At 43.8% G+C, this 10,420-nt stretch overlaps 1 non-coding gene across 1 annotated transcript; it reads left to right on the forward strand.

Annotated features, from left to right (window-relative positions):
- The first annotated feature begins 8,711 nt into the window (after window positions 1-8,711).
- Window positions 8,712-8,826, forward strand: LOC136751984 (U5 spliceosomal RNA). The gene has a single exon (XR_010817166.1). It is a non-coding gene; the product is annotated as a U5 spliceosomal RNA (small nuclear RNA).
- Window positions 8,827-10,420: the final 1,594 nt, after the last annotated feature.

Raw genomic sequence — 10,420 nt, forward strand, 5'->3', positions numbered from 1 at the left:
TCAGGCGTATCCAGGCTGGGGTCTGCGGTGTCCAGGCTGGGGAAGGTGGTGTGCAGGTGGAGGGCGGAGGCTCCCAGGGGCCGCTCTCCTGATTGGCTCGGGGTTGTTCTGGGTGGTGTGGGTGCTGGAGAACCTTCTGTGGCCATGTGGGGGGCTGGCTGGGTTTCGGCCCAGAGCGATGTCTTTGAGTGTCTTTGCGAAGACGCTCACTCCTTGTTTGTGGAGATGGACGTGGTCAAACAAGCTGTGGGCCCCAAGAGTGGGGTGGTGTGCCAGGTGCACATTTGGCATCAGAGCACATCCCCGAGAGATCTCAGCGTTGATCATGTGGATGGTGTTGGGGTGGAAGTCCTTCCTGGGCAGCAGGGTGGAGATGGAGCTGGCCACCTTGTCCTGCTGGGTCCTCAGGTCGTTTGTGCCTGTGTGTATAATAATATGGCTGGGGGAGCCGAGGCTCTCCTCGGACAGCTGCTGAATGGCCCTCTCTGTGGTCGGACACCAGACCTTGGAGATCTTGCCATCAGGGAAGAGCCGCCTCTCATTTATGAGTTTGCCATTTGAGTCTATCAGCAGGGCTACTTCAGTGTTCTTCTTCATGGTAGTCTTTCTGCGTGAGGGGGTCTCATCTGTGTTTGGTTCAGCCTGTGTGTGTGGTGCGCAGGTTTTGTGAGTGGTTTCGGGCTCAGGGTGTGTGTGAGTGCTGGGTGCAGTGTGTGTGTCTGAGTCAGGGTATGTGTGTGTGTTGGGTGCACTGTGTGTGTCGGGCTCAGGGTGTGTGTGTGTGCTGGGTGCACTCTGTGTGTTCGGGTCAGGTTGTGTGTGTGTGTTGGGTGCAGTGTGTGAGTGGTGTGTTGTGTGAGAGTCAGTATGTCTGGATGTCATTGGGGTGGGAGGGCTCTGCACATTGTGCACTGCTGGGTTTCTTGAGGGCTAGTTGTTGTGGGCAGTGTTTTTGTATAGCTTCTCCTTCAGGCTCTGCACTGTCTTGTCTCTGCGTTGCATTTCCTCTCTCAGGGCCGTCAGCTCCCTCCTCATGGCCTCCCTGTCCTGCTGCAGCTCCCTCACCTCCTCCCTCAGCTCCCTCACTGTGACCTTGTGCTCGTGTTGGACTCTGTTGAGCTGGTCTGTTAGCTGCTCTGTGGTGTTGGAGGTTGTGAGCATGGCCAGCACCAGCTCTTTTAGCTCCATCAGCTCCACCTCCAGCAGGGACATGTTCTCCCTCAGCTGGGACACTGTGTCGGGTGTCTGAGGGGTGTCCTGTGCTGGGATGCGTGTGGATTCCTCGCTGTTCTCTGGCGCGGCGCTCTCCCCTCCGTTGGCAGGGCAGTGTGGGGCTGGACTCTCCTCCTGTGTGGCTGCGTCTGTGCTCTTTTGGACATGTCTCTCCTTTTTCTCTGTGTCAGCCAGCGTTTTCAGTGAGTGGAACTGATTTTCAAAGGTGCCCAGGCTGCCCTCGCTGCCCTGTATTAAGACTGTTCCAGTGTGGTACAGATTGATTGTCAGCATGGAGGTGTCTGGGTCGTCCTCCTCACTGATTGACACCTGCCTTCCTTTACTGATGCCTCTCCTTTTAATGTGCCTGTACAGTTGACAGATGGCAGCGTGCCAGGCGTCGGTGTGCTCGGTGTAGAAGACCAGGTTGCTGGTGACTTGCTGGTCTCCAGTCTGAGAGAAGTCGGCTCTGAGAGTCTCTGGGTTGTCCTTCAGTATGTGTTGTCTGAGACTCTTCCTGGCCTGAGCGTTCTTCAGGTGCTCTGGGTAATGGATCGCACAGCTCCTGCTCCTGCTCATTGTATCTTTTATGAATTGATACTTTCAAATTCAAACCTCTGTCACTTTTCAAATGTCAACAGCTTTTCAGTATAGACACAGTTATGTGTTGATTATACTGTATGCTGTAATTTTGAATATTTTCAAAGTTACATCATTTGTTTGTTTTTCCTATCATGTTACAAATGTTCCCTATGTGAAAGATGCATTATATCTTAACATTGTCAAAACAATTAAATATATACAGATTATTATTTTCCATAAAATTATATCACATTGCTATTAACTATGTGTGTCAGTAAAAGTTTAAAATATCCTGACAGTTTTTTATTGATCCTGCAAAATAAGTGTTTAGGGAACAATTGTAACTTAAAGTTAGGGTTAGTGATAGGGTTAGGGTTATGAATATAATTGATATATAGAATTGTTAAGAAGTGTAAATGTTTACATTACATTTTCATGGATTGTCTGAAAGTTTCAGTTCTATTTGTGTATATGAAAGATATACATCTATACAATATCTTCACTGTTAAAGATAAACGCATTATTATTTTCGGCATTGTTAAAGCTCATTGGTATCACTGTGACATTAGTTTATTATCGAAAAATATAAATATATATGAAAAGGTATCGTGAAAGAAATTAGAAACACCGTATACATTATTTTACTTTATAGCAGGGAGGAATCGCTATGTGTTATGTTGTTCCCCCAAGAACATATTATTTGAGTTGCATGTTGTAAAGCCGGACAGGTTAGAGTGACGCACGTCTTTGTGTTCTGGATAGAGAGGAGTAGTGGCGCTGCACTGCTGTGCTCGGCATTGTATTTGTACCTGCAACTCGGTTCATAAGAGACATAAACAAAAGTGCCAGGAACAATAAATTGTGTCAAGGAGTCCTGATGTAAACTGAACCCCAAACAACATGTCTACCTCCGAAGAGACTCGTTTCACGGTTTACAGACTGGCGGCAGCGAGGGATATTGTTTGCTTTTGTTTTTTCTCTACCGAGGCCGGATGCAGTGAGCTGTGCTTGCGGGTGACTGAGACAAAACCATGTCGGTGGTGAGTGAACTGTACTGTTAAAATCGGAAAATAATAATAAAAAAAAATGTACGAAAGTAATAAACCGCTATGTCAAGTCAGTTAACCGCAAATAGCTAAGTTACACAAGTATAAAAATATATATATGGAAAATCCGATAGACAGATTGATTAATGTTGACGCAGCAAATGAAAATGAAGCGATTAATGCAGAAAGACGCACGAATACGACAGAGTAACACATGATCGTGTTGAGCTGCCTCCTTGCTTTCACGGAGATGGGAAGGATAAAGAAAGTTTCTCTCTGTGGAACACGCGTCTGGAATTGGCTGTAAAAGCTGCACAAACAGCACCAGGATCTTGCAACAATTGTACCAACACGTTTAAGTGCTGATGCACTGTCATACTGGGTTTCTTTACCCTCTGAAATGCAAAAAGACTATGCTAAAACAGTAGAGACATTAAAATAAGTCTTTGGAAGAAAAGAATACCTACTGCATTTTCAAACTTTTGTTAATGCAAGACCCCGTCAGCCTAAAGAAGCATTAGAAGTTTATGCAGCCGAAGTAAGCAGACTTGTGCAAGAGGCGTTTCCCAATTACGGACAGCCAGCTATTGAAATGGAGCGTTTTAGACGTTTTGTTGCTGGTTTAGACCCAGTGCTGCAGGCAAAGTGTTATGAGCATGGTGCAAGTAGATTGGAGGAAGCCCTAAAAATGGCTTGCAAGTGGGAGCGGGTCAGGAAGCATTAAGAACTGCCTCTTCACATTTCTAAAGCACAATAAATGAGAAGGTTCTGGAACAACCATCTATATGTAAATCTGGAAATATCCTAACAGCTATGGTGTCAAGCAAGTCCATTTCATCTACGTCAGAGGAATCCCCCAAATTACTACAAGCTATTGCAGATTTAACTGCAGATGTTAAAGCACTCAGAGTAGAGGTGAGCCAGTTGAAGCAACAGCAAGAAAATCTCAATCATGTGCACAGCCAGTACAAAGAGGGGAAAATGGACCATCAGCCCTCTCCAGAATGGATGAAACAAGAGAAATATCGTGCATCAAGAAAAGCATCCTGTGATGGGTATAATTCTTCCTCTAGATCACAAAGAGATGTTTCTTCGCCTTTATAGAAACATGTCTCCTGGACCAAGACCCGGACATCATTCCCTACATAGGCAAAAATATGAAAGGTGGTCTCCATCACCAAGCAACCGTTACTATTCAAGAACTAACAGTCCTAGCAATCGCTATCACTCATCTCACCCTGATCAGCACTGCAGTTCAAGATATTCTCGTAGTCCATCTGCATCCTACTCACACTCAATGGACAGGTACACCAGGAGAACACCCAGTCCACATCACCATGAGAGAAGGCCTGATTGCAGATACAGCAAACGTCATCTTTGCTTTGATTCTGAGGATCCCACCTATCAGGGAAACGAGTGGTAGCAGGTGCTGCGGGCCAAGTAGCTGCTACATTGAATAACAGGGACCCAGAGTCTGAAGCTTCAGCTTTAAAAGAGTCTCCAACCTCATATTGTTTTGCTGTTATTGAAGACACTGCTGTTCAAGCCTTCATTGATACTGGTTCACAAATTTCTTTGATCAGTGAAAATTTAAGAGTGTCAATTCCAGCACTGAAGACAAAGTCTATCAGAAAGACATACGTGTTGGCAAGGTCAGTGACTGGTGAGTGCCTTGATACTCTTGGAACTGTAACCATTAGTATTAGACTTGGAGAGGAGGTTTTTCATCATGATGTTCAAGTGATAAGAAATTCCAATCAAGCTGTCATACTCGGATGGGATTTTCTGCAGAAACACCATACAGTGATTGATGTACAAGGACAATTACAGTTGTGGAACTGGAAAGTCCCACTGTTGTTCTCTAAGCAAATCACACCTCTTTGTTGCAATGCTGTGACATTTGCGCCAATCAACATTCCTGCAATGACTGAGATGAATATCATGGCAAAGTTGCAGCCATTTACAGAAAATCAAATCTCAACTCCAAATTACTTAGGAATGCAACTACCCAGGTCTGTTTGTTGCCAGAACAATGTCTCCAGCGAAGAAAGGATTAACAACCGTTGGTGTCATGAATCCTACCAATGACGACTGCCATGTCCCAAGTAACACACCACTGGGAAATTTTTACTCTGTGATAAATCAGGGAGGTGAAGAGTTCCAGGTTATTGAGGCTACTGTGCACAATATCAGGCAGACAGAAGGCACAAAGTTACCCACAGTGGACTTCAGTCAGTCTAAATTGAGTGATCCACAAATGGACCAGCTGGAGAACTTACTTTTTAAGTATTGTGATGCGTTTAGTTCACATTAACATGACTATGGCTGCACAGATGCTGTAAAGCACCACATTTGAACTGGAGATGCCCTACCGATCCGTCAACATGCTTTCAGGACTTCTCCAGCTTTGAAGCAGGAAATAGAAAAACAAGTTCAGCAGTTGCTGGCCCATGACCTCATTGAGGAGAGCTGCAGCCCTTGGGCTTCACCTGTTGTTTTAGTCAAGAAAAAGGACGGCAGCTACAGATTTTGCATTGACTTCAAGAAATTAAACCCTGTCACCATTCGGGACTCGCATCCCTTACCACGGATTTCTGAAGCTTTGGACAGCCTGGCAGGGACCATGCTGGTTTAGTACCATGGACCTGTCAAGTGGTTATTGGTATGTTCAGCTGGCATCAGAAGACCGGGAGAAGACCGCATTTACCACCGGCAGCGGCTTATACCATTTTAAGGTCATGCCAATGGGACTGACCAATGCACCACCTACCTTCCAACGTTTAATGGAGCTTGTGCTTCGTGGTCTACACTGGAAGATCTGCCTCATCTGTTTGGATGATGTTTTGGTTTTTAGCAAAACCTTTCCTGAACATCTGCAGAGTTTGGAAGATGTCTTTCTTCGCTTTTGAAAGGCAGGACTAAAGCTGAAGGCCAGTAAATGTCAGCTTGCACGGGATGAAGTCTCTTTCCTGGGACATGTAATCACCAAGGGTCTCAGACCAGATTGCAGGAAGCTGGACAAAGTGAAAGATTGGCCAACACCAAGAACACCTACTGAGGTGAGAGCTTTTGTGGGTCTCTGTTCCTATTACAGACGATTCGTTAAAAACTTGGCCCAAAAAGATGCAAAACAGTTGGTCTTCTGAATTACAGCCTGAACAAGCTGTTCCTGTAAGACAAACCTGTGAAGATTTAGCAATAGACATTGATGAACTGAAGCAGAAACAACAAGCGGATGTCATTCTGAGAACTGTGATGAAATGGAAAGAAATGGATAACCGAAGACCTACTGCACGACGAATCAAAAACTCCCCGTCATCTCTGAAAAAGCTCTGGTATGAGTTTCCTCGCCTGACTTTGGAAAATGGGATCCTCTGTCAAGAAATTAAAAACTTTCTGCAGAAAGCCTATACTTACCAATTGGTTCTTCCTGAATCCCTCATTCAGACAGCCCTCACTCACCTGCATGGAAATGTCTTCAGTGGACATTTAGGGACTGCACGAACTTTGCAGAGAGCCAGAAAAATCTGCTATTGGCCTTACATGTCACGTGACATTTACAAGTTCTGTACAGAGTGTTTTTACATGTCAGACTCGCAGTGCTCCAACACCAAAAGCTAGAGCTCCTTTACAACCTATTGTGGTGGATCGTCCATTCCAGAAAATTGCTGCTGACCTCACCGAGCTACCAGTCACTTCTCAAGGCAACAGGTATGTTCTTGTTGTAATGGATTATTTTACATGCTATGTGAATCTCTTTCCTTTTAAAGATCAGCGTGCAACAAGTGTAGCTCAATGCTTGTTTGAAGACTTCATCTGTCAACATGGTATACCTGAGACCATCCACACTGACCACACTGCTCATCCAGAAGCGCCTCCACAGCTGTTTAGAGATCCTGATGATGCACCTGTCAGTCCGCCATCAACACTGACGGCTTTGTCTGGAGACGTCCCTTACCCACTTCCAGTTCCAGCGAGCTCCAGTCATCACTCGATGCCGTCTCTCTCTCTTCTTTCTTCTACAGCTCCTGTCCAGAGGGATATGCTACCTGTTCCAGGTGTTGTTCCACAGCCTGCTCTAGCACTTGAGCCATGCCCAGGTGTCACCCATTCTTCCAGCCTTCGGGATGCCCAAGTCACAGTGCACCCAGAGACTGTGTCTCTTACCTCAGCGACCCCAGACTCCTGTGGCATTCCCTGCTGGATGTACCTAGTGGTCGTAAAGTTATAAAACCTGACAAGTTTAAAGATTTAGTTCTTTCTTGGTTTATACCTGTTTTCATGTTACATTACAGTTCAATACAGTAATGGCTCCTAATTTGCAATTCTTAAAAAAAAAAAAAAAAAAAGTTCCTATTGTACTGACATACATCTATTGTGATTTAATTACTGCAACATCAGTTTATCCCTTGGAAGATCTAAGTATATATATATATATATAAATGTAACATTAGAAATACTGTATGATTTATTTAATTAAGAAACGAGGATGTTTCAAATAAAGTGGGGGAAGACTGTAACATTAGTTTATTATTGAAAAATATAAATTTCTATGAAAAGGTATCTTAAAAGAAATTAGAAACACCGTATACATTATTTTACTTTATAGCAGGGAGAAATCGCTATGTGTTATGTTGTTCCCCTAAGAACATATTATTTCAGTTGCATGTTGTAAAGCCGGACAGGTTAGAGTGATGCTCGTCTTTGTGTTCTGGATAGAGAGGAGTAGTGGCGCTGCACTGCTGTGCTCGGCATTGTATTTGTAACTGCAACTCGGCCTCCAGCACCGGCACCATGTCGGTGGAAAAGCGCTAAGTGAGCTCACACTGAGCTCAGTGTAATGTCTGCTCTGGAGAGCTCACAGTGTGACCTAGTCGTGAGTTCACGTCTTTACTGGGTAGTCCTTGACAACTTAATCGACTCGGCTTAATTGGTCAAAATGACCATTAGTTGAAGGTACTCAGGGACTGATGTGTAGAGAGACATATTAAACCTGCAGGATTGTGGTTTTCCCAGATCAGAATTAACCAGCTCACCACAAAGGAACATGGTAGTTGCTATTGCAACATGGATTACACAAAAACATTGAAATCCAAGTTTGCAGTGGTCCTTGGGCCATTGCGTGGTGATCCAGATCACTTCAGCACGAATTTTGCAGTGGTCTGGACTACAACTCCAGGGACTACTGTGCAGTCGTCCAGACCTCAGAAACTGTATGCATATGAACACTGAAGTAGGCATCATAACTGTAGCCAATACTTTGTGGTTAAAATGCTTAATTTAATCCCTGTATTGTACGGAATAATAATAACAACTGTAAAACATAAGAGAAGGGCCTGATAATAATTATAATACACAATAGACTAGAACCCTTAGAATATAATAATATGAACATTTTCATGATTAGTATGATTGTAGTTTGGATGATCTATTAATGCAAATTGATAACATATTTTAAAGAAAATGGGTTTTCGGAATTGTGTCAAAAAACTAAAATGCCATTTTTGTTGTTTCAAATGTGCCCAACATCTTACCAGTATGTCCTTTTAGTATGTCACAAAGGTTCCCTAATTCATTTTACTAATGTTCCCTGTATGTTATGAATGTTCCTTAAGCATGTGACGAATGTTCCCTAGTTTATGTTACAGATGTGCCCTAGCACTTCTCTCTCTCTCTCTCTGTCTCTCAATTTAGTGCATTTGTATTGTCAAAGCAATTGGACATGCAAACATACATACGTACATACATATGGAAAATAAACAATTAAATAAAATAAATCACAATTAGATGTAATAAAGTAAAGAGAAACAAAATGTAATAAAATATGATCTTTAATACACACAAATATGTATGGCTGGTCGGAAGCGTCTTGGACTCGGGTTCCTCTTCATTACTTATAATGCTTTTGCCTTTTGCTAAAGCTTTCCATGGAGGGGAACGTGGATGAGTTTGTACCATTCTTGGGAGGCTCTGCCTTGTTGGGGCGGAGCTGTGATCCAGGTGAACAGCAGATCGGGCATAGGTGGGCATGTGGGTGGAGGAGGAGGAAGGCCGGTCAAGCAAATAAGCTTGCTAAGGTACGCAGCAGCAGCAAACAGCCCCCCCATCCAGCCAGCCAGGCAGTCTGGCTGGCAGTGACTGAGTGGTTGACAGATGGCAAGCAACGGAATGCACATGCTCTGTGATGTCATAGCAGTCACCTCAGAGAGAGGTTCGTGATGTCATCGCTGAGCTGGCTGGCTCTGTGTGTCTTGCTGGCTGTGTGTGTGTGAGAGAGAGAGAGAGATAGAGTGTGTGTGAGTGGATGGGTGGGTGGCTGTGTTAGTGTCCGTCTGTCTGTCTGTCTGTCTGTCTTTCTTTCTTTCTGTCTCTCTCTGTCTCTCGCTCTGTAGATGCATCATAGGGAACATATGTAACAATCTCTCTTTTTGTTTACCAAAAATGTGAATGAACATATTTCAAGTGGGTTTTGCCTTGGTTGGAAACGTTTTAAGATTATTTATGAAGTGTAAATTGGATTTGTCTCAATTCTCCGTAGTTTTCAATGTATGTGCCATTCAGTAGCGTTCATGTTACAGATGTGTCCTATGCAGTGGTAGGGTCAATAAAATGTCAGTAAAACTTTATTTTAGCAATTATAGAGGAAGAAATGCAAATAGAGGGTCCTCACTAATTATCTAATTTATCAACAACGTTTAAAATTAGGTCTTGCGAAGTTGCAGAAAATGCTGTATACTCGTATGTGTGTTCAAACACCAGCTGCTAAAGTCTGATAGCTTTTGAAGACTCTGTATAGGACGTTGAAGAATGTGTTTTGTGATAATTATATAATATTTTATATTAATACTAGCATTAGAAGTAGTTTTGTTTACAGACTGAGCAGATTAGATTCAGCAGGATAAGTAAAGGGTCAACAAGGTCGGTTTGTTAGAAACTCCTGTCAGTAATGTAAGATTACACAGTGCCGAAATAGCCTACAGATGTCTGCTGTGAATTTGTTTATGACTTAATCATTTCTCCAGATAGGGAGGAATTGTTTTTGTTAAAGAGCGATTGACAATAGGTAAATGATGACCGTGGGATCGCATCTTCCTAGTGCACATCAAAGACGGACATCTGCTTTGGATCCATCACCTCTTCACGGGAGGACAGATCGTAAATGGAGCCAGACCTGTATCTTCTGATTGGATGAATGGCCATAAGATGTTATGTCATTTTTCCTATAAAGTTGTACTCATGTCTGTAAATATTAAGTCTCACTGAAGGAATTATTCCTGACGTGGGGCTTCCGAGCGGCTCGATTAAAGTACTGTTTGCTTTATCTCCGCGACTTCTCCACTTATTTATAAGACGGTTCAACACACACAGCCAGCAAGACACACAGAGCTAGCCAGCTCAGCGATGACATCACGAACCTCTCTCTGAGCTGACTGCTATGACATCACAGAGCACGTGCATTCCGTTGCTTGCCGTCTGTCAACCACTCAGTCACTGCCAGCCAGACTGCCTGGCTGGCTGGATGGGGGGGCTGTTTGCTGCTGCTGCGTACCTTAGCAAGCTTATCTGCTTGACCGGCCTTC

This window comes from Amia ocellicauda, chromosome 6 (genome assembly GCF_036373705.1).
Source record: "Amia ocellicauda isolate fAmiCal2 chromosome 6, fAmiCal2.hap1, whole genome shotgun sequence".
Taxonomy (NCBI): Eukaryota; Metazoa; Chordata; class Actinopteri; order Amiiformes; family Amiidae; genus Amia; species Amia ocellicauda.